This window comes from Crinia signifera, chromosome 9 (assembly GCF_055691185.1).
Source record: "Crinia signifera chromosome 9, ASM5569118v1, whole genome shotgun sequence".
NCBI lineage: Eukaryota > Metazoa > Chordata > Amphibia > Anura > Myobatrachidae > Crinia > Crinia signifera.
In genome coordinates this window covers 62,206,319-62,225,830 of record NC_139225.1, presented here as the reverse complement: position 1 = coordinate 62,225,830, position 19,512 = coordinate 62,206,319, and the positions used below count along the sequence as shown (strand labels likewise).

The 19,512-nt window shown below is 39.2% G+C and overlaps 42 non-coding genes across 42 annotated transcripts; all 42 read left to right on the top strand.

Annotated features, from left to right (window-relative positions):
- The first annotated feature begins 166 nt into the window (after window positions 1-166).
- Window positions 167-285, top strand: LOC146037511 (5S ribosomal RNA). The gene has a single exon (XR_014461181.1). It is a non-coding gene; the product is annotated as a 5S ribosomal RNA (ribosomal RNA).
- A 345-nt stretch (window positions 286-630) lies between these two features.
- Window positions 631-749, top strand: LOC146038012 (5S ribosomal RNA). Its single transcript, XR_014461639.1, has one exon. It is a non-coding gene; the product is annotated as a 5S ribosomal RNA (ribosomal RNA).
- Window positions 750-1,094: 345 nt separating this feature from the next.
- On the top strand, window positions 1,095-1,213 carry LOC146039371 (5S ribosomal RNA). Its single transcript, XR_014462881.1, has one exon. It is a non-coding gene; the product is annotated as a 5S ribosomal RNA (ribosomal RNA).
- A 345-nt stretch (window positions 1,214-1,558) lies between these two features.
- LOC146037509 (5S ribosomal RNA) lies at window positions 1,559-1,677 on the top strand. Its single transcript, XR_014461179.1, has one exon. It is a non-coding gene; the product is annotated as a 5S ribosomal RNA (ribosomal RNA).
- A 345-nt stretch (window positions 1,678-2,022) lies between these two features.
- On the top strand, window positions 2,023-2,141 carry LOC146038095 (5S ribosomal RNA). Its single transcript, XR_014461715.1, has one exon. It is a non-coding gene; the product is annotated as a 5S ribosomal RNA (ribosomal RNA).
- A 345-nt stretch (window positions 2,142-2,486) lies between these two features.
- On the top strand, window positions 2,487-2,605 carry LOC146038292 (5S ribosomal RNA). Its single transcript, XR_014461895.1, has one exon. It is a non-coding gene; the product is annotated as a 5S ribosomal RNA (ribosomal RNA).
- A 345-nt stretch (window positions 2,606-2,950) lies between these two features.
- LOC146039078 (5S ribosomal RNA) lies at window positions 2,951-3,069 on the top strand. The gene has a single exon (XR_014462616.1). It is a non-coding gene; the product is annotated as a 5S ribosomal RNA (ribosomal RNA).
- A 345-nt stretch (window positions 3,070-3,414) lies between these two features.
- Window positions 3,415-3,533, top strand: LOC146037508 (5S ribosomal RNA). Its single transcript, XR_014461178.1, has one exon. It is a non-coding gene; the product is annotated as a 5S ribosomal RNA (ribosomal RNA).
- Window positions 3,534-3,877: 344 nt separating this feature from the next.
- LOC146037507 (5S ribosomal RNA) lies at window positions 3,878-3,996 on the top strand. The gene has a single exon (XR_014461177.1). It is a non-coding gene; the product is annotated as a 5S ribosomal RNA (ribosomal RNA).
- A 345-nt stretch (window positions 3,997-4,341) lies between these two features.
- On the top strand, window positions 4,342-4,460 carry LOC146038010 (5S ribosomal RNA). Its single transcript, XR_014461638.1, has one exon. It is a non-coding gene; the product is annotated as a 5S ribosomal RNA (ribosomal RNA).
- A 345-nt stretch (window positions 4,461-4,805) lies between these two features.
- Window positions 4,806-4,924, top strand: LOC146039369 (5S ribosomal RNA). Its single transcript, XR_014462880.1, has one exon. It is a non-coding gene; the product is annotated as a 5S ribosomal RNA (ribosomal RNA).
- A 345-nt stretch (window positions 4,925-5,269) lies between these two features.
- LOC146037749 (5S ribosomal RNA) lies at window positions 5,270-5,388 on the top strand. The gene has a single exon (XR_014461398.1). It is a non-coding gene; the product is annotated as a 5S ribosomal RNA (ribosomal RNA).
- A 345-nt stretch (window positions 5,389-5,733) lies between these two features.
- On the top strand, window positions 5,734-5,852 carry LOC146038009 (5S ribosomal RNA). The gene has a single exon (XR_014461637.1). It is a non-coding gene; the product is annotated as a 5S ribosomal RNA (ribosomal RNA).
- Window positions 5,853-6,197: 345 nt separating this feature from the next.
- On the top strand, window positions 6,198-6,316 carry LOC146039367 (5S ribosomal RNA). Its single transcript, XR_014462878.1, has one exon. It is a non-coding gene; the product is annotated as a 5S ribosomal RNA (ribosomal RNA).
- A 345-nt stretch (window positions 6,317-6,661) lies between these two features.
- LOC146038935 (5S ribosomal RNA) lies at window positions 6,662-6,780 on the top strand. The gene has a single exon (XR_014462485.1). It is a non-coding gene; the product is annotated as a 5S ribosomal RNA (ribosomal RNA).
- Window positions 6,781-7,125: 345 nt separating this feature from the next.
- Window positions 7,126-7,244, top strand: LOC146038719 (5S ribosomal RNA). The gene has a single exon (XR_014462287.1). It is a non-coding gene; the product is annotated as a 5S ribosomal RNA (ribosomal RNA).
- A 345-nt stretch (window positions 7,245-7,589) lies between these two features.
- On the top strand, window positions 7,590-7,708 carry LOC146037506 (5S ribosomal RNA). Its single transcript, XR_014461176.1, has one exon. It is a non-coding gene; the product is annotated as a 5S ribosomal RNA (ribosomal RNA).
- Window positions 7,709-8,052: 344 nt separating this feature from the next.
- Window positions 8,053-8,171, top strand: LOC146037505 (5S ribosomal RNA). Its single transcript, XR_014461175.1, has one exon. It is a non-coding gene; the product is annotated as a 5S ribosomal RNA (ribosomal RNA).
- A 345-nt stretch (window positions 8,172-8,516) lies between these two features.
- LOC146038008 (5S ribosomal RNA) lies at window positions 8,517-8,635 on the top strand. The gene has a single exon (XR_014461636.1). It is a non-coding gene; the product is annotated as a 5S ribosomal RNA (ribosomal RNA).
- Window positions 8,636-8,980: 345 nt separating this feature from the next.
- On the top strand, window positions 8,981-9,099 carry LOC146039366 (5S ribosomal RNA). Its single transcript, XR_014462877.1, has one exon. It is a non-coding gene; the product is annotated as a 5S ribosomal RNA (ribosomal RNA).
- A 345-nt stretch (window positions 9,100-9,444) lies between these two features.
- Window positions 9,445-9,563, top strand: LOC146037737 (5S ribosomal RNA). Its single transcript, XR_014461387.1, has one exon. It is a non-coding gene; the product is annotated as a 5S ribosomal RNA (ribosomal RNA).
- Window positions 9,564-9,908: 345 nt separating this feature from the next.
- LOC146038007 (5S ribosomal RNA) lies at window positions 9,909-10,027 on the top strand. The gene has a single exon (XR_014461635.1). It is a non-coding gene; the product is annotated as a 5S ribosomal RNA (ribosomal RNA).
- A 345-nt stretch (window positions 10,028-10,372) lies between these two features.
- On the top strand, window positions 10,373-10,491 carry LOC146039365 (5S ribosomal RNA). Its single transcript, XR_014462876.1, has one exon. It is a non-coding gene; the product is annotated as a 5S ribosomal RNA (ribosomal RNA).
- A 345-nt stretch (window positions 10,492-10,836) lies between these two features.
- On the top strand, window positions 10,837-10,955 carry LOC146038934 (5S ribosomal RNA). Its single transcript, XR_014462484.1, has one exon. It is a non-coding gene; the product is annotated as a 5S ribosomal RNA (ribosomal RNA).
- A 345-nt stretch (window positions 10,956-11,300) lies between these two features.
- Window positions 11,301-11,419, top strand: LOC146038718 (5S ribosomal RNA). The gene has a single exon (XR_014462286.1). It is a non-coding gene; the product is annotated as a 5S ribosomal RNA (ribosomal RNA).
- Window positions 11,420-11,764: 345 nt separating this feature from the next.
- On the top strand, window positions 11,765-11,883 carry LOC146037502 (5S ribosomal RNA). The gene has a single exon (XR_014461173.1). It is a non-coding gene; the product is annotated as a 5S ribosomal RNA (ribosomal RNA).
- A 344-nt stretch (window positions 11,884-12,227) lies between these two features.
- On the top strand, window positions 12,228-12,346 carry LOC146037501 (5S ribosomal RNA). Its single transcript, XR_014461172.1, has one exon. It is a non-coding gene; the product is annotated as a 5S ribosomal RNA (ribosomal RNA).
- Window positions 12,347-12,691: 345 nt separating this feature from the next.
- Window positions 12,692-12,810, top strand: LOC146038933 (5S ribosomal RNA). Its single transcript, XR_014462483.1, has one exon. It is a non-coding gene; the product is annotated as a 5S ribosomal RNA (ribosomal RNA).
- Window positions 12,811-13,155: 345 nt separating this feature from the next.
- Window positions 13,156-13,274, top strand: LOC146039364 (5S ribosomal RNA). The gene has a single exon (XR_014462875.1). It is a non-coding gene; the product is annotated as a 5S ribosomal RNA (ribosomal RNA).
- Window positions 13,275-13,619: 345 nt separating this feature from the next.
- LOC146037500 (5S ribosomal RNA) lies at window positions 13,620-13,738 on the top strand. The gene has a single exon (XR_014461171.1). It is a non-coding gene; the product is annotated as a 5S ribosomal RNA (ribosomal RNA).
- A 346-nt stretch (window positions 13,739-14,084) lies between these two features.
- On the top strand, window positions 14,085-14,203 carry LOC146038005 (5S ribosomal RNA). The gene has a single exon (XR_014461633.1). It is a non-coding gene; the product is annotated as a 5S ribosomal RNA (ribosomal RNA).
- A 345-nt stretch (window positions 14,204-14,548) lies between these two features.
- On the top strand, window positions 14,549-14,667 carry LOC146039363 (5S ribosomal RNA). Its single transcript, XR_014462874.1, has one exon. It is a non-coding gene; the product is annotated as a 5S ribosomal RNA (ribosomal RNA).
- Window positions 14,668-15,012: 345 nt separating this feature from the next.
- Window positions 15,013-15,131, top strand: LOC146038932 (5S ribosomal RNA). The gene has a single exon (XR_014462481.1). It is a non-coding gene; the product is annotated as a 5S ribosomal RNA (ribosomal RNA).
- A 345-nt stretch (window positions 15,132-15,476) lies between these two features.
- Window positions 15,477-15,595, top strand: LOC146039362 (5S ribosomal RNA). Its single transcript, XR_014462873.1, has one exon. It is a non-coding gene; the product is annotated as a 5S ribosomal RNA (ribosomal RNA).
- A 345-nt stretch (window positions 15,596-15,940) lies between these two features.
- On the top strand, window positions 15,941-16,059 carry LOC146037499 (5S ribosomal RNA). Its single transcript, XR_014461170.1, has one exon. It is a non-coding gene; the product is annotated as a 5S ribosomal RNA (ribosomal RNA).
- Window positions 16,060-16,404: 345 nt separating this feature from the next.
- On the top strand, window positions 16,405-16,523 carry LOC146038931 (5S ribosomal RNA). The gene has a single exon (XR_014462480.1). It is a non-coding gene; the product is annotated as a 5S ribosomal RNA (ribosomal RNA).
- Window positions 16,524-16,868: 345 nt separating this feature from the next.
- On the top strand, window positions 16,869-16,987 carry LOC146039361 (5S ribosomal RNA). The gene has a single exon (XR_014462872.1). It is a non-coding gene; the product is annotated as a 5S ribosomal RNA (ribosomal RNA).
- A 345-nt stretch (window positions 16,988-17,332) lies between these two features.
- On the top strand, window positions 17,333-17,451 carry LOC146037498 (5S ribosomal RNA). The gene has a single exon (XR_014461169.1). It is a non-coding gene; the product is annotated as a 5S ribosomal RNA (ribosomal RNA).
- A 345-nt stretch (window positions 17,452-17,796) lies between these two features.
- Window positions 17,797-17,915, top strand: LOC146038004 (5S ribosomal RNA). Its single transcript, XR_014461632.1, has one exon. It is a non-coding gene; the product is annotated as a 5S ribosomal RNA (ribosomal RNA).
- Window positions 17,916-18,260: 345 nt separating this feature from the next.
- LOC146039360 (5S ribosomal RNA) lies at window positions 18,261-18,379 on the top strand. Its single transcript, XR_014462871.1, has one exon. It is a non-coding gene; the product is annotated as a 5S ribosomal RNA (ribosomal RNA).
- A 345-nt stretch (window positions 18,380-18,724) lies between these two features.
- On the top strand, window positions 18,725-18,843 carry LOC146038644 (5S ribosomal RNA). Its single transcript, XR_014462219.1, has one exon. It is a non-coding gene; the product is annotated as a 5S ribosomal RNA (ribosomal RNA).
- Window positions 18,844-19,188: 345 nt separating this feature from the next.
- Window positions 19,189-19,307, top strand: LOC146039102 (5S ribosomal RNA). Its single transcript, XR_014462638.1, has one exon. It is a non-coding gene; the product is annotated as a 5S ribosomal RNA (ribosomal RNA).
- The last annotated feature ends 205 nt before the right edge of the window (window positions 19,308-19,512 follow it).

Here is a 19,512-nt window from a genome sequence, read left to right as displayed (position 1 = left end):
CCTCTTTAGTAGTTTAATTTGAGACCACCTGCTAATATCATGTCCTGTAGGTCTTTTTACATTACCAACACATGATTTTTTTCAGTAAGCCAATATAGATATGAAACTTTTTTATTAGCTTACCTGGTTATAGAAGTAGAAGAGGCCAAAAAAGTGCCTATATTTCACCTACAGCCATACCACATTGGATACGCCCAATCTCGTCTGATCTTGGAAGCTAAGCAGTGTTGGGCCTGGTTAGTACTTGGGTGGGAGACCACATGGGAACACCAGGTGCTGTAGGTTTTTCCCATTACTGGCAAATTGTTTTTATTCTCTAGCTTTTTAAATTGGAAACTTTTTTCTCTTTATTGACAGTACAGACATTTGGAAGAGGTCAAACAGACACAATAGCCATCACCTAAAAACTTACCACACTGTTTAGGCCCAATTCCAACTGCTTTTGGCAGCTAAACAGTGTTGAGCCTCTTTAGTAGTTTAATTTGAGACCACCTGCTAATATCATGTCCTGTAGGTCTTTTTACATTACCAACACATGATTTTTTTCAGTAAGCCAATATAGTTAGGAAACTTTTTTATTAGCTTACCTGGTTATAGAAGTAGAAGAGGGCAAAAAAGTGCCGGTATCTCACCTACAGCCATACCAAATTGGATACACCCAATCTCGTCTGATCTTGGAAGCTAAGCAGTGTTGGGCCTGGTTAGTACTTGGGTGGGAGACCACATGGGAACACCAGGTGCTGTAGGTTTTTTCCCATTAATGGCAAATTGTTTTTATTCTCTTGCTATTTAAATTGGAAACTTTTTATTTTTATTGCCAATACAGACTTTTGGGACAGGTCAAACAGACACAATAGCCATCACCTAAAAACTTACCACACTGTTTAGGCCCAATTCCAACTGCTTTTGGGAGCTAAACAGTGTTGAGCCTCTTTAGTAGTTTAATTTTAGACCACCTGCTAATATCATGTCCTGTAGGTCTTTTTACATCACCAACACATGATTTTTTTCAGTAAGCCAATATAGTTAGGAAACTTTTTTATTAGCTTACCTGGTTATAGAAGTAGAAGAGGGCAAAAAAGTGCCTGCATCTCACATACAGCCATACCACATTGGATACGCCCAATCTCGTCTGATCTTGGAAGCTAAGCAGTGTTGGGACTGGTTAGTACTTGGGTGGGAGACCACATGGGAACACCAGGTGCTGTAGGTTTTTCCCATTACTGGCAAATTGTTTTTATTCTCTAGCTTTTTAAATTGGAAACTTTTTTCTCTTTATTGACAGTACAGACATTTGGAAGAGGTCAAACAGACACAATAGCCATCACCTAAAAACTTACCACACTGTTTAGGCCCAATTCCAACTTTTTTTGGCAGCTAAACAGTGTTGAGCCTCTTTAGTAGTTTAATTTGAGACCACCTGCTAATATCATGTCCTGTAGGTCTTTTTACATTACCAACACATTATTTTTTTCAGTAAGCCAATATAGTTAGGAAACTTTTTTATTAGCTTACCTGGTTATAGAAGTAGAAGAGGGCAAAAAAGTGCCTGCGTCTCACCTACAGCCATACCACATTGGATACGCCCAATCTCGTCTGATCTTGGAAGCTAAGCAGTGTTGGGCCTGGTTAGTACTTGGGTGGGAGACCACATGGGAACACCAGGTGCTGTAGGTTTTTCCCATTACTGGCAAATTGTTTTTATTCTCTAGCTTTTTAAATTGGAAACTTTTTTCTCTTTATTGACAGTACAGACATTTGGAAGAGGTCAAACAGACACAATAGCCATCACCTAAAAACTTACCACACTGTTTAGGCCCAATTCCAACTGCTTTTGGCAGCTAAACAGTGTTGAGCCTCTTTAGTAGTTTAATTTGAGACCACCTGCTAATATCATGTCCTGTAGGTCTTTTTACATTACCAACACATGATTTTTTTCAGTAAGCCAATATAGTTAGGAAACTTTTTTATTAGCTTACCTGGTTATAGAAGTAGAAGAGGGCAAAAAAGTGCCGGTATCTCACCTACAGCCATACCAAATTGGATACACCCAATCTCGTCTGATCTTGGAAGCTAAGCAGTGTTGGGCCTGGTTAGTACTTGGGTGGGGGACCACATGGGAACACCAGGTGCTGTAGGTTTTTTCCCATTAATGGCAAATTGTTTTTATTCTCTTGCTATTTAAATTGGAAACTTTTTATTTTTATTGCCAATACAGACTTTTGGGACAGGTCAAACAGACACAATAGCCATCACCTAAAAACTTACCACACTGTTTAGGCCCAATTCCAACTGCTTTTGGGAGCTAAACAGTGTTGAGCCTCTTTAGTAGTTTAATTTGAGACCACCTGCTAATATCATGTCCTGTAGGTCTTTTTACATCACCAACACATGATTTTTTTCAGTAAGCCAATATAGTTAGGAAACTTTTTTATTAGCTTACCTGGTTATAGAAGTAGAAGAGGGCAAAAAAGTGCCTGCATCTCACATACAGCCATACCGCATTGGATACGCCCAATCTCGTCTGATCTTGGAAGCTAAGCAGTGTTGGGCCTGGTTAGTACTTGGGTGGGAGACCACATGGGAACACCAGGTGCTGTAGGTTTTTCCCATTACTGGCAAATTGTTTTTATTCTCTAGCTTTTTAAATTTTAAACTTTTTTCTCTTTATTGACAGTACAGACATTTGGAAGAGGTCAAACAGACACAATAGCCATCACCTAAAAACTTACCACACTGCTAAGGCCCAATTCCAACTGCTTTTGGGAGCTAAACAGTGTTGAGCCTCTTTAGTAGTTTAATTTGAGACCACCTGCTAATATCATGTCCTGTAGGTCTTTTTACATTACCAACACATGATTTTTTTCAGTAAGCCGATATAGTTAGGAAACTTTTTTATTAGCTTACCTGGTTATAGAAGTAGAAGAGGGCAAAAAAGTGCCTGCATCTCACCTACAGCCATACCACATTGGATACGCCCAATCTCATCTGATCTTGGAAGCTAAGCAGTGTTGGGCCTGGTTAGTACTTGGGTGGGAGACCACATGGGAACACCAGGTGCTCTAGTTTTTTCCCATTACTGGCAAATTGTTTTTATTCTCTAGCTTTTTAAATTGGAAACTTTTTTCTCTTTATTGACAGTACAGACATTTGGAAGAGGTCAAACAGACACAATAGCCATCACCTAAAAACTTACCACACTGTTTAGGCCCAATTCCAACTGCTTTTGGCAGGTAAACAGTGTTGAGCCTCTTTAGTAGTTTAATTTGAGACCACCTGCTAATATCATGTCCTGTAGGTCTTTTTACATTACCAACACATTATATTTTTCAGTAAGCAAATATAGTTAGGAAACTTTTTTATTAGCTTACCTGGTTATAGAAGTAGAAGAGGGCAAAAAAGTGCCTGCATCTCACCTACAGCCATACCACATTGGATACGCCCAATCTCGTCTGATCTTGGAAGCTAAGCAGTGTTGGGCCTGGTTAGTACTTGGGTGGGAGACCACATGGGAACACCAGGTGCTGTAGGTTTTTCCCATTACTGGCAAATTGTTTTTATTCTCTAGCTTTTTAAATTGGAAACTTTTTATTTTTATTGCCAATACAGACTTTTGGGACAGGTCAAACAGACACAATAGCCATCACCTAAAAACTTACCACACTGTTTAGGCCCAATTCCAACTGCTTTTCGGAGCTAAACAGTGTTGAGCCTCTTTAGTAGTTTAATTTGAGACCACCTGCTAATATCATGTCCTGTAGGTCTTTTTACATTACCAACACATGATTTTTTTCAGTAAGCCAATATAGTTAGGAAACTTTTTTATTAGCTTACCTGGTTATAGAAGTAGAAGAGGCCAAAAAAGTGCCTGTATTTCACCTACAGCCATACCACATTGGATACGCCCAATCTCGTCTGATCTTGGAAGCTAAGCAGTGTTGGGCCTGGTTAGTACTTGGGTGGGAGACCACATGGGAACACCAGGTGCTGTAGGTTTTTCCCATTACTGGCAAATTGTTTTTATTCTCTAGCTTTTTAAATTGGAAACTTTTTTCTCTTTATTGACAGTACAGACATTTGGAAGAGGTCAAACAGACACAATAGCCATCACCTAAAAACTTACCACACTGTTTAGGCCCAATTCCAACTGCTTTTGGCAGCTAAACAGTGTTGAGCCTCTTTAGTAGTTTAATTTGAGACCACCTGCTAATATCATGTCCTGTAGGTCTTTTTACATTACCAACACATGATTTTTTTCAGTAAGCCAATATAGTTAGGAAACTTTTTTATTAGCTTACCTGGTTATAGAAGTAGAAGAGGGCAAAAAAGTGCCTGCATCTCACCTACAGCCATACCAAATTGGATACACCCAATCTCGTCTGATCTTGGAAGCTAAGCAGTGTTGGGCCTGGTTAGTACTTGGGTGGGAGACCACATGGGAACACCAGGTGCTGTAGGTTTTTTCCCATTAATGGCAAATTGTTTTTATTCTCTTGCTATTTAAATTGGAAACTTTTTATTTTTATTGCCAATACAGACTTTTGGGACAGGTCAAACAGACACAATAGCCATCACCTAAAAACTTACCACACTGTTTAGGCCCAATTCCAACTGCTTTTGGGAGCTAAACAGTGTTGAGCCTCTTTAGTAGTTTAATTTTAGACCACCTGCTAATATCATGTCCTGTAGGTCTTTTTACATCACCAACACATGATTTTTTTCAGTAAGCCAATATAGTTAGGAAACTTTTTTATTAGCTTACCTGGTTATAGAAGTAGAAGAGGGCAAAAAAGTGCCTGCATCTCACATACAGCCATACCACATTGGATACGCCCAATCTCGTCTGATCTTGGAAGCTAAGCAGTGTTGGGACTGGTTAGTACTTGGGTGGGAGACCACATGGGAACACCAGGTGCTGTAGGTTTTTCCCATTACTGGCAAATTGTTTTTATTCTCTAGCTTTTTAAATTGGAAACTTTTTTCTCTTTATTGACAGTACAGACATTTGGAAGAGGTCAAACAGACACAATAGCCATCACCTAAAAACTTACCACACTGTTTAGGCCCAATTCCAACTTTTTTTGGCAGCTAAACAGTGTTGAGCCTCTTTAGTAGTTTAATTTGAGACCACCTGCTAATATCATGTCCTGTAGGTCTTTTTACATTACCAACACATTATTTTTTTCAGTAAGCCAATATAGTTAGGAAACTTTTTTATTAGCTTACCTGGTTATAGAAGTAGAAGAGGGCACAAAAGTGCCTGCATCTCACCTACAGCCATACCACATTGAATACGCCCAATCTCGTCTGATCTTGGAAGCTAAGCAGTGTTGGGCCTGGTTAGTACTTGGGTGGGAGACCACATGGGAACACCAGGTGCTGTAGGTTTTTCCCATTACTGGCAAATTGTTTTTATTCTCTAGCTTTTTAAATTGGAAACTTTTTTCTCTTTATTGACAGTACAGACATTTGGAAGAGGTCAAACAGACACAATAGCCATCACCTAAAAACTTACCACACTGTTTAGGCCCAATTCCAACTGCTTTTGGCAGCTAAACAGTGTTGAGCCTCTTTAGTAGTTTAATTTGAGACCACCTGCTAATATCATGTCCTGTAGGTCTTTTTACATTACCAACACATGATTTTTTTCAGTAAGCCAATATAGTTAGGAAACTTTTTTATTAGCTTACCTGGTTATAGAAGTAGAAGAGGGCAAAAAAGTGCCGGTATCTCACCTACAGCCATACCAAATTGGATACACCCAATCTCGTCTGATCTTGGAAGCTAAGCAGTGTTGGGCCTGGTTAGTACTTGGGTGGGAGACCACATGGGAACACCAGGTGCTGTAGGTTTTTTCCCATTAATGGCAAATTGTTTTTATTCTCTTGCTATTTAAATTGGAAACTTTTTATTTTTATTGCCAATACAGACTTTTGGGACAGGTCAAACAGACACAATAGCCATCACCTAAAAACTTACCACACTGTTTAGGCCCAATTCCAACTGCTTTTGGGAGCTAAACAGTGTTGAGCCTCTTTAGTAGTTTAATTTGAGACCACCTGCTAATATCATGTCCTGTAGGTCTTTTTACATCACCAACACATGATTTTTTTCAGTAAGCCAATATAGTTAGGAAACTTTTTTATTAGCTTACCTGGTTATAGAAGTAGAAGAGGGCAAAAAAGTGCCTGCATCTCACATACAGCCATACCACATTGGATACGCCCAATCTCGTCTGATCTTGGAAGCTAAGCAGTGTTGGGACTGGTTAGTACTTGGGTGGGAGACCACATGGGAACACCAGGTGCTGTAGGTTTTTCCCATTACTGGCAAATTGTTTTTATTCTCTAGCTTTTTAAATTGGAAACTTTTTTCTCTTTATTGACAGTACAGACATTTGGAAGAGGTCAAACAGACACAATAGCCATCACCTAAAAACTTACCACACTGTTTAGGCCCAATTCCAACTTTTTTTGGCAGCTAAACAGTGTTGAGCCTCTTTAGTAGTTTAATTTGAGACCACCTGCTAATATCATGTCCTGTAGGTCTTTTTACATTACCAACACATTATTTTTTTCAGTAAGCCAATATAGTTAGGAAACTTTTTTATTAGCTTACCTGGTTATAGAAGTAGAAGAGGGCAAAAAAGTGCCTGCATCTCACCTACAGCCATACCACATTGGATACGCCTAATCTTGTCTGATCTTGGAAGCTAAGCAGTGTTGGGCCTGGTTAGTACTTGGGTGGGAGACCACATGGGAACACCAGGTGCTGTAGGTTTTTCCCATTACTGGCAAATTGTTTTTATTCTCTAGCTTTTTAAATTTTAAACTTTTTTCTCTTTATTGACAGTACAGACATTTGGAAGAGGTCAAAAAGACACAATAGCCATCACCTAAAAACTTACCACACTGCTAAGGCCCAATTCCAACTGCTTTTGGGAGCTAAACAGTGTTGAGCCTCTTTAGTAGTTTAATTTGAGACCACCTGCTAATATCATGTCCTGTAGGTCTTTTTACATTACCAACACATGATTTTTTTCAGTAAGCCGATATAGTTAGGAAACTTTTTTATTAGCTTACCTGGTTATAGAAGTAGAAGAGGGCAAAAAAGTGCCTGCATCTCACCTACAGCCATACCACATTGGATACACCCAATCTCATCTGATCTTGGAAGCTAAGCAGTGTTGGGCCTGGTTAGTACTTGGGTGGGAGACCACATGGGAACACCAGGTGCTCTAGTTTTTTCCCATTACTGGCAAATTGTTTTTATTCTCTAGCTTTTTAAATTGGAAACTTTTTTCTCTTTATTGACAGTACAGACATTTGGAAGAGGTCAAACAGACACAATAGCCATCACCTAAAAACTTACCACACTGTTTAGGCCCAATTCCAACTGCTTTTGGCAGGTAAACAGTGTTGAGCCTCTTTAGTAGTTTAATTTGAGACCACCTGCTAATATCATGTCCTGTAGGTCTTTTTACATTACCAACACATTATATTTTTCAGTAAGCAAATATAGTTAGGAAACTTTTTTATTAGCTTACCTGGTTATAGAAGTAGAAGAGGGCAAAAAAGTGCCTGCATCTCACCTACAGCCATACCACATTGGATACGCCCAATCTCGTCTGATCTTGGAAGCTAAGCAGTGTTGGGCCTGGTTAGTACTTGGGTGGGAGACCACATGGGAACACCAGGTGCTGTAGGTTTTTCCCATTACTGGCAAATTGTTTTTATTCTCTAGCTTTTTAAATTGGAAACTTTTTATTTTTATTGCCAATACAGACTTTTGGGACAGGTCAAACAGACACAATAGCCATCACCTAAAAACTTACCACACTGTTTAGGCCCAATTCCAACTGCTTTTCGGAGCTAAACAGTGTTGAGCCTCTTTAGTAGTTTAATTTGAGACCACCTGCTAATATCATGTCCTGTAGGTCTTTTTACATTACCAACACATGATTTTTTTCAGTAAGCCAATATAGTTAGGAAACTTTTTTATTAGCTTACCTGGTTATAGAAGTAGAAGAGGCCAAAAAAGTGCCTGTATTTCACCTACAGCCATACCACATTGGATACGCCCAATCTCGTCTGATCTTGGAAGCTAAGCAGTGTTGGGCCTGGTTAGTACTTGGGTGGGAGACCACATGGGAACACCAGGTGCTGTAGGTTTTTCCCATTACTGGCAAATTGTTTTTATTCTCTAGCTTTTTAAATTGGAAACTTTTTTCTCTTTATTGACAGTACAGACATTTGGAAGAGGTCAAACAGACACAATAGCCATCACCTAAAAACTTACCACACTGTTTAGGCCCAATTCCAACTGCTTTTGGCAGCTAAACAGTGTTGAGCCTCTTTAGTAGTTTAATTTGAGACCACCTGCTAATATCATGTCCTGTAGGTCTTTTTACATTACCAACACATGATTTTTTTCAGTAAGCCAATATAGTTAGGAAACTTTTTTATTAGCTTACCTGGTTATAGAAGTAGAAGAGGGCAAAAAAGTGCCGGTATCTCACCTACAGCCATACCAAATTGGATACACCCAATCTCGTCTGATCTTGGAAGCTAAGCAGTGTTGGGCCTGGTTAGTACTTGGGTGGGAGACCACATGGGAACACCAGGTGCTGTAGGTTTTTTCCCATTAATGGCAAATTGTTTTTATTCTCTTGCTATTTAAATTGGAAACTTTTTATTTTTATTGCCAATACAGACTTTTGGGACAGGTCAAACAGACACAATAGCCATCACCTAAAAACTTACCACACTGTTTAGGCCCAATTCCAACTGCTTTTGGGAGCTAAACAGTGTTGAGCCTCTTTAGTAGTTTAATTTTAGACCACCTGCTAATATCATGTCCTGTAGGTCTTTTTACATCACCAACACATGATTTTTTTCAGTAAGCCAATATAGTTAGGAAACTTTTTTATTAGCTTACCTGGTTATAGAAGTAGAAGAGGGCAAAAAAGTGCCTGCATCTCACATACAGCCATACCACATTGGATACGCCCAATCTCGTCTGATCTTGGAAGCTAAGCAGTGTTGGGACTGGTTAGTACTTGGGTGGGAGACCACATGGGAACACCAGGTGCTGTAGGTTTTTCCCATTACTGGCAAATTGTTTTTATTCTCTAGCTTTTTAAATTGGAAACTTTTTTCTCTTTATTGACAGTACAGACATTTGGAAGAGGTCAAACAGACACAATAGCCATCACCTAAAAACTTACCACACTGTTTAGGCCCAATTCCAACTTTTTTTGGCAGCTAAACAGTGTTGAGCCTCTTTAGTAGTTTAATTTGAGACCACCTGCTAATATCATGTCCTGTAGGTCTTTTTACATTACCAACACATTATTTTTTTCAGTAAGCCAATATAGTTAGGAAACTTTTTTATTAGCTTACCTGGTTATAGAAGTAGAAGAGGGCAAAAAAGTGCCTGCATCTCACCTACAGCCATACCACATTGAATACGCCCAATCTCGTCTGATCTTGGAAGCTAAGCAGTGTTGGGCCTGGTTAGTACTTGGGTGGGAGACCACATGGGAACACCAGGTGCTGTAGGTTTTTCCCATTACTGGCAAATTGTTTTTATTCTCTAGCTTTTTAAATTGGAAACTTTTTTCTCTTTATTGACAGTACAGACATTTGGAAGAGGTCAAACAGACACAATAGCCATCACCTAAAAACTTACCACACTGTTTAGGCCCAATTCCAACTGCTTTTGGCAGCTAAACAGTGTTGAGCCTCTTTAGTAGTTTAATTTGAGACCACCTGCTAATATCATGTCCTGTAGGTCTTTTTACATTACCAACACATGATTTTTTTCAGTAAGCCAATATAGTTAGGAAACTTTTTTATTAGCTTACCTGGTTATAGAAGTAGAAGAGGGCAAAAAAGTGCCGGTATCTCACCTACAGCCATACCAAATTGGATACACCCAATCTCGTCTGATCTTGGAAGCTAAGCAGTGTTGGGCCTGGTTAGTACTTGGGTGGGAGACCACATGGGAACACCAGGTGCTGTAGGTTTTTTCCCATTAATGGCAAATTGTTTTTATTCTCTTGCTATTTAAATTGGAAACTTTTTATTTTTATTGCCAATACAGACTTTTGGGACAGGTCAAAAAGACACAATAGCCATCACCTAAAAACTTACCACACTGTTTAGGCCCAATTCCAACTGCTTTTGGGAGCTAAACAGTGTTGAGCCTCTTTAGTAGTTTAATTTGAGACCACCTGCTAATATCATGTCCTGTAGGTCTTTTTACATCACCAACACATGATTTTTTTCAGTAAGCCAATATAGTTAGGAAACTTTTTTATTAGCTTACCTGGTTATAGAAGTAGAAGAGGGCAAAAAAGTGCCTGCATCTCACATACAGCCATACCACATTGGATACGCCCAATCTCGTCTGATCTTGGAAGCTAAGCAGTGTTGGGACTGGTTAGTACTTGGGTGGGAGACCACATGGGAACACCAGGTGCTGTAGGTTTTTCCCATTACTGGCAAATTGTTTTTATTCTCTAGCTTTTTAAATTGGAAACTTTTTTCTCTTTATTGACAGTACAGACATTTGGAAGAGGTCAAACAGACACAATAGCCATCACCTAAAAACTTACCACACTGTTTAGGCCCAATTCCAACTTTTTTTGGCAGCTAAACAGTGTTGAGCCTCTTTAGTAGTTTAATTTGAGACCACCTGCTAATATCATGTCCTGTAGGTCTTTTTACATTACCAACACATTATTTTTTTCAGTAAGCCAATATAGTTAGGAAACTTTTTTATTAGCTTACCTGGTTATAGAAGTAGAAGAGGGCAAAAAAGTGCCTGCATCTCACCTACAGCCATACCACATTGGATACGCCTAATCTTGTCTGATCTTGGAAGCTAAGCAGTGTTGGGCCTGGTTAGTACTTGGGTGGGAGACCACATGGGAACACCAGGTGCTGTAGGTTTTTCCCATTACTGGCAAATTGTTTTTATTCTCTAGCTTTTTAAATTTTAAACTTTTTTCTCTTTATTGACAGTACAGACATTTGGAAGAGGTCAAACAGACACAATAGCCATCACCTAAAAACTTACCACACTGCTAAGGCCCAATTCCAACTGCTTTTGGGAGCTAAACAGTGTTGAGCCTCTTTAGTAGTTTAATTTGAGACCACCTGCTAATATCATGTCCTGTAGGTCTTTTTACATTACCAACACATGATTTTTTTCAGTAAGCCGATATAGTTAGGAAACTTTTTTATTAGCTTACCTGGTTATAGAAGTAGAAGAGGGCAAAAAAGTGCCTGCATCTCACCTACAGCCATACCACATTGGATACACCCAATCTCATCTGATCTTGGAAGCTAAGCAGTGTTGGGCCTGGTTAGTACTTGGGTGGGAGACCACATGGGAACACCAGGTGCTCTAGTTTTTTCCCATTACTGGCAAATTGTTTTTATTCTCTAGCTTTTTAAATTGGAAACTTTTTTCTCTTTATTGACAGTACAGACATTTGGAAGAGGTCAAACAGACACAATAGCCATCACCTAAAAACTTACCACACTGTTTAGGCCCAATTCCAACTGCTTTTGGCAGGTAAACAGTGTTGAGCCTCTTTAGTAGTTTAATTTGAGACCACCTGCTAATATCATGTCCTGTAGGTCTTTTTACATTACCAACACATTATATTTTTCAGTAAGCAAATATAGTTAGGAAACTTTTTTATTAGCTTACCTGGTTATAGAAGTAGAAGAGGGCAAAAAAGTGCCTGCATCTCACCTACAGCCATACCACATTGGATACGCCCAATCTCGTCTGATCTTGGAAGCTAAGCAGTGTTGGGCCTGGTTAGTACTTGGGTGGGAGACCACATGGGAACACCAGGTGCTGTAGGTTTTTCCCATTACTGGCAAATTGTTTTTATTCTCTAGCTTTTTAAATTGGAAACTTTTTATTTTTATTGCCAATACAGACTTTTGGGACAGGTCAAACAGACACAATAGCCATCACCTAAAAACTTACCACACTGTTTAGGCCCAATTCCAACTGCTTTTCGGAGCTAAACAGTGTTGAGCCTCTTTAGTAGTTTAATTTGAGACCACCTGCTAATATCATGTCCTGTAGGTCTTTTTACATTACCAACACATGATTTTTTTCAGTAAGCCAATATAGTTAGGAAACTTTTTTATTAGCTTACCTGGTTATAGAAGTAGAAGAGGCCAAAAAAGTGCCTGTATTTCACCTACAGCCATACCACATTGGATACGCCCAATCTCGTCTGATCTTGGAAGCTAAGCAGTGTTGGGCCTGGTTAGTACTTGGGTGGGAGACCACATGGGAACACCAGGTGCTGTAGGTTTTTCCCATTACTGGCAAATTGTTTTTATTCTCTAGCTTTTTAAATTGGAAACTTTTTTCTCTTTATTGACAGTACAGACATTTGGAAGAGGTCAAACAGACACAATAGCCATCACCTAAAAACTTACCACACTGTTTAGGCCCAATTCCAACTGCTTTTGGCAGCTAAACAGTGTTGAGCCTCTTTAGTAGTTTAATTTGAGACCACCTGCTAATATCATGTCCTGTAGGTCTTTTTACATTACCAACACATGATTTTTTTCAGTAAGCCAATATAGTTAGGAAACTTTTTTATTAGCTTACCTGGTTATAGAAGTAGAAGAGGGCAAAAAAGTGCCGGTATCTCACCTACAGCCATACCAAATTGGATACACCCAATCTTGTCTGATCTTGGAAGCTAAGCAGTGTTGGGCCTGGTTAGTACTTGGGTGGGAGACCACATGGGAACACCAGGTGCTGTAGGTTTTTTCCCATTAATGGCAAATTGTTTTTATTCTCTTGCTATTTAAATTGGAAACTTTTTATTTTTATTGCCAATACAGACTTTTGGGACAGGTCAAACAGACACAATAGCCATCACCTAAAAACTTACCACACTGTTTAGGCCCAATTCCAACTGCTTTTGGGAGCTAAACAGTGTTGAGCCTCTTTAGTAGTTTAATTTTAGACCACCTGCTAATATCATGTCCTGTAGGTCTTTTTACATCACCAACACATGATTTTTTTCAGTAAGCCAATATAGTTAGGAAACTTTTTTATTAGCTTACCTGGTTATAGAAGTAGAAGAGGGCAAAAAAGTGCCTGCATCTCACATACAGCCATACCACATTGGATACGCCCAATCTCGTCTGATCTTGGAAGCTAAGCAGTGTTGGGACTGGTTAGTACTTGGGTGGGAGACCACATGGGAACACCAGGTGCTGTAGGTTTTTCCCATTACTGGCAAATTGTTTTTATTCTCTAGCTTTTTAAATTGGAAACTTTTTTCTCTTTATTGACAGTACAGACATTTGGAAGAGGTCAAACAGACACAATAGCCATCACCTAAAAACTTACCACACTGTTTAGGCCCAATTCCAACTTTTTTTGGCAGCTAAACAGTGTTGAGCCTCTTTAGTAGTTTAATTTGAGACCACCTGCTAATATCATGTCCTGTAGGTCTTTTTACATTACCAACACATTATTTTTTTCAGTAAGCCAATATAGTTAGGAAACTTTTTTATTAGCTTACCTGGTTATAGAAGTAGAAGAGGGCAAAAAAGTGCCTGCATCTCACCTACAGCCATACCACATTGGATACGCCCAATCTCGTCTGATCTTGGAAGCTAAGCAGTGTTGGGCCTGGTTAGTACTTGGGTGGGAGACCACATGGGAACACCAGGTGCTGTAGGTTTTTCCCATTACTGGCAAATTGTTTTTATTCTCTAGCTTTTTAAATTGGAAACTTTTTTCTCTTTATTGACAGTACAGACATTTGGAAGAGGTCAAACAGACACAATAGCCATCACCTAAAAACTTACCACACTGTTTAGGCCCAATTCCAACTGCTTTTGGCAGCTAAACAGTGTTGAGCCTCTTTAGTAGTTTAATTTGAGACCACCTGCTAATATCATGTCCTGTAGGTCTTTTTACATTACCAACACATGATTTTTTTCAGTAAGCCAATATAGTTAGGAAACTTTTTTATTAGCTTACCTGGTTATAGAAGTAGAAGAGGGCAAAAAAAGTGCCGGTATCTCACCTACAGCCATACCAAATTGGATACACCCAATCTCGTCTGATCTTGGAAGCTAAGCAGTGTTGGGCCTGGTTAGTACTTGGGTGGGAGACCACATGGGAACACCAGGTGCTGTAGGTTTTTTCCCATTAATGGCAAATTGTTTTTATTCTCTTGCTATTTAAATTGGAAACTTTTTATTTTTATTGCCAATACAGACTTTTGGGACAGGTCAAACAGACACAATAGCCATCACCTAAAAACTTACCACACTGTTTAGGCCCAATTCCAACTGCTTTTGGGAGCTAAACAGTGTTGAGCCTCTTTAGTAGTTTAATTTGAGACCACCTGCTAATATCATGTCCTGTAGGTCTTTTTACATCACCAACACATGATTTTTTTCAGTAAGCCAATATAGTTAGGAAACTTTTTTATTAGCTTACCTGGTTATAGAAGTAGAAGAGGGCAAAAAAGTGCCTGCATCTCACATACAGCCATACCACATTGGATACGCCCAATCTCGTCTGATCTTGGAAGCTAAGCAGTGTTGGGACTGGTTAGTACTTGGGTGGGAGACCACATGGGAACACCAGGTGCTGTAGGTTTTTCCCATTACTGGCAAATTGTTTTTATTCTCTAGCTTTTTAAATTGGAAACTTTTTTCTCTTTATTGACAGTACAGACATTTGGAAGAGGTCAAACAGACACAATAGCCATCACCTAAAAACTTACCACACTGTTTAGGCCCAATTCCAACTTTTTTTGGCAGCTAAACAGTGTTGAGCCTCTTTAGTAGTTTAATTTGAGACCACCTGCTAATATCATGTCCTGTAGGTCTTTTTACATTACCAACACATGATTTTTTTCAGTAAGCCAATATAGTTAGGAAACTTTTTTATTAGCTTACCTGGTTATAGAAGTAGAAGAGGGCAAAAAAGTGCCGGTATCTCACCTACAGCCATACCAAATTGGATACACCCAATCTTGTCTGATCTTGGAAGCTAAGCAGTGTTGGGCCTGGTTAGTACTTGGGTGGGAGACCACATGGGAACACCAGGTGCTGTAGGTTTTTTCCCATTAATGGCAAATTGTTTTTATTCTCTTGCTATTTAAATTGGAAACTTTTTATTTTTATTGCCAATACAGACTTTTGGGACAGGTCAAACAGACACAATAGCCATCACCTAAAAACTTACCACACTGTTTAGGCCCAATTCCAACTGCTTTTGGGAGCTAAACAGTGTTGAGCCTCTTTAGTAGTTTAATTTTAGACCACCTGCTAATATCATGTCCTGTAGGTCTTTTTACATCACCAACACATGATTTTTTTCAGTAAGCCAATATAGTTAGGAAACTTTTTTATTAGCTTACCTGGTTATAGAAGTAGAAGAGGGCAAAAAAGTGCCTGCATCTCACATACAGCCATACCACATTGGATACGCCCAATCTCGTCTGATCTTGGAAGCTAAGCAGTGTTGGGACTGGTTAGTACTTGGGTGGGAGACCACATGGGAACACCAGGTGCTGTAGGTTTTTCCCATTACTGGCAAATTGTTTTTATTCTCTAGCTTTTTAAATTGGAAACTTTTTTCTCTTTATTGACAGTACAGACATTTGGAAGAGGTCAAACAGACACAATAGCCATCACCTAAAAACTTACCACACTGTTTAGGCCCAATTCCAACTTTTTTTGGCAGCTAAACAGTGTTGAGCCTCTTTAGTAGTTTAATTTGAGACCACCTGCTAATATCATGTCCTGTAGGTCTTTTTACATTACCAACACATTATTTTTTTCAGTAAGCCAATATAGTTAGGAAACTTTTTTATTAGCTTACCTGGTTATAGAAGTAGAAGAGGGCAAAAAAGTGCCTGCATCTCACCTACAGCCATACCACATTGGATACGCCCAATCTCGTCTGATCTTGGAAGCTAAGCAGTGTTGGGCCTGGTTAGTACTTGGGTGGGAGACCACATGGGAACACCAGGTGCTGTAGGTTTTTCCCATTACTGGCAAATTGTTTTTATTCTCTAGCTTTTTAAATTGGAAACTTTTTTCTCTTTATTGACAGTACAGACATTTGGAAGAGGTCAAACAGACACAATAGCCATCACCTAAAAACTTACCACACTGTTTAGGCCCAATTCCAACTGCTTTTGGCAGCTAAACAGTGTTGAGCCTCTTTAGTAGTTTAATTTGAGACCACCTGCTAATATCATGTCCTGTAGGTCTTTTTACATTACCAACACATGATTTTTTTCAGTAAGCCAATATAGTTAGGAAACTTTTTTATTAGCTTACCTGGTTATAGAAGTAGAAGAGGGCAAAAAAGTGCCGGTATCTCACCTACAGCCATACCAAATTGGATACACCCAATCTTGTCTGATCTTGGAAGCTAAGCAGTGTTGGGCCTGGTTAGTACTTGGGTGGGAGACCACATGGGAACACCAGGTGCTGTAGGTTTTTTCCCATTAATGGCAAATTGTTTTTATTCTCTTGCTATTTAAATTGGAAACTTTTTATTTTTATTGCCAATACAGACTTTTGGGACAGGTCAAACAGACACAATAGCCATCACCTAAAAACTTACCACACTGTTTAGGCCCAATTCCAACTGCTTTTGGGAGCTAAACAGTGTTGAGCCTCTTTAGTAGTTTAATTTTAGACCACCTGCTAATATCATGTCCTGTAGGTCTTTTTACATCACCAACACATGATTTTTTTCAGTAAGCCAATATAGTTAGGAAACTTTTTTATTAGCTTACCTGGTTATAGAAGTAGAAGAGGGCAAAAAAGTGCCTGCATCTCACATACAGCCATACCACATTGGATACGCCCAATCTCGTCTGATCTTGGAAGCTAAGCAGTGTTGGGACTGGTTAGTACTTGGGTGGGAGACCACATGGGAACACCAGGTGCTGTAGGTTTTTCCCATTACTGGCAAATTGTTTTTATTCTCTAGCTTTTTAAATTGGAAACTTTTTTCTCTTTATTGACAGTACAGACATTTGGAAGAGGTCAAACAGACACAATAGCCATCACCTAAAAACTTACCACACTGTTTAGGCCCAATTCCAACTTTTTTTGGCAGCTAAACAGTGTTGAGCCTCTTTAGTAGTTTAATTTGAGACCACCTGCTAATATCATGTCCTGTAGGTCTTTTTACATTACCAACACATTATTTTTTTCAGTAAGCCAATATAGTTAGGAAACTTTTTTATTAGCTTACCTGGTTATAGAAGTAGAAGAGGGCAAAAAAGTGCCTGCATCTCACCTACAGCCATACCACATTGGATACGCCCAATCTCGTCTGATCTTGGAAGCTAAGCAGTGTTGGGCCTGGTTAGTACTTGGGTGGGAGACCACATGGGAACACCAGGTGCTGTAGGTTTTTCCCATTACTGGCAAATTGTTTTTATTCTCTAGCTTTTTAAATTGGAAACTTTTTTCTCTTTATTGACAGTACAGACATTTGGAAGAGGTCAAACAGACACAATAGCCATCACCTAAAAACTTACCACACTGTTTAGGCCCAATTCCAACTGCTTTTGGCAGCTAAACAGTGTTGAGCCTCTTTAGTAGTTTAATTTGAGACCACCTGCTAATATCATGTCCTGTAGGTCTTTTTACATTACCAACACATGATTTTTTTCAGTAAGCCAATATAGTTAGGAAACTTTTTTATTAGCTTACCTGGTTATAGAAGTAGAAGAGGGCAAAAAAGTGCCGGTATCTCACCTACAGCCATACCAAATTGGATACACCCAATCTCGTCTGATCTTGGAAGCTAAGCAGTGTTGGGCCTGGTTAGTACTTGGGTGGGAGACCACATGGGAACACCAGGTGCTGTAGGTTTTTTCCCATTAATGGCAAATTGTTTTTATTCTCTTGCTATTTAAATTGGAAACTTTTTATTTTTATTGCCAATACAGACTTTTGGGACAGGTCAAACAGACACAATAGCCATCACCTAAAAACTTACCACACTGTTTAGGCCCAATTCCAACTGCTTTTGGGAGCTAAACAGTGTTGAGCCTCTTTAGTAGTTTAATTTGAGACCACCTGCTAATATCATGTCCTGTAGGTCTTTTTACATCACCAACACATGATTTTTTTCAGTAAGCCAATATAGTTAGGAAACTTTTTTATTAGCTTACCTGGTTATAGAAGTAGAAGAGGGCAAAAAAGTGCCTGCATCTCACATACAGCCATACCACATTGGATACGCCCAATCTCGTCTGATCTTGGAAGCTAAGCAGTGTTGGGACTGGTTAGTACTTGGGTGGGAGACCACATGGGAACACCAGGTGCTGTAGGTTTTTCCCATTACTGGCAAATTGTTTTTATTCTCTAGCTTTTTAAATTGGAAACTTTTTTCTCTTTATTGACAGTACAGACATTTGGAAGAGGTCAAACAGACACAATAGCCATCACCTAAAAACTTACCACACTGTTTAGGCCCAATTCCAACTTTTTTTGGCAGCTAAACAGTGTTGAGCCTCTTTAGTAGTTTAATTTGAGACCACCTGCTAATATCATGTCCTGTAGGTCTTTTTACATTACCAACACATTATTTTTTTCAGTAAGCCAATATAGTTAGGAAACTTTTTTATTAGCTTACCTGGTTATAGAAGTAGAAGAGGGCAAAAAAGTGCCTGTATCTCACCTACAGCCATACCACATTGGATACGCCCAATCTCGTCTGATCTTGGAAGCTAGGCAGTGTTGGGCCTGGTTAGTACTTGGGTGGGAGACCACATGGGAACACCAGGTGCTGTAGGTTTTTCCCATTACTGGCAAATTGTTTTTATTCTCTAGCTTTTTAAATTGGAAACTTTTTTCTCTTTATTGACAGTACAGACATTTGGAAGAGGTCAAACAGACACAATAGCCATCACCTAAAAACTTACCACACTGTTTAGGCCCAATTCCAACTGCTTTTGGCAGCTAAACAGTGTTGAGCCTCTTTAGTAGTTTAATTTGAGACCACCTGCTAATATCATGTCCTGTAGGTCTTTTTACATTACCAACACATTATTTTTTTCAGTAAGCCAATATAGTTAGGAAACTTTTTTATTAGCTTACCTGGTTATAGAAGTAGAAGAGGGCAAAAAAGTGCCTGTATCTCACCTACAGCCATACCACATTGGATACACCCAATCTCGTCTGATCTTGGAAGCTAAGCAGTGTTGGGCCTGGTTAGTACTTGGGTGGGAGACCACATGGGAACACCAGGTGCTGTAGGTTTTTTCCCATTAATGGCAAATTGTTTTTATTCTCTTGCTATTTAAATTGGAAACTTTTTATTTTTATTGCCAATACAGAAATTTGGGACAGGTCAAACAGACACAATAGCCATCACCTAAAAACTTACCACACTGTTTAGGCCCAATTCCAACTGCTTTTGGGAGCTAAACAGTGTTGAGCCTCTTTAGTAGTTTAATTTGAGACC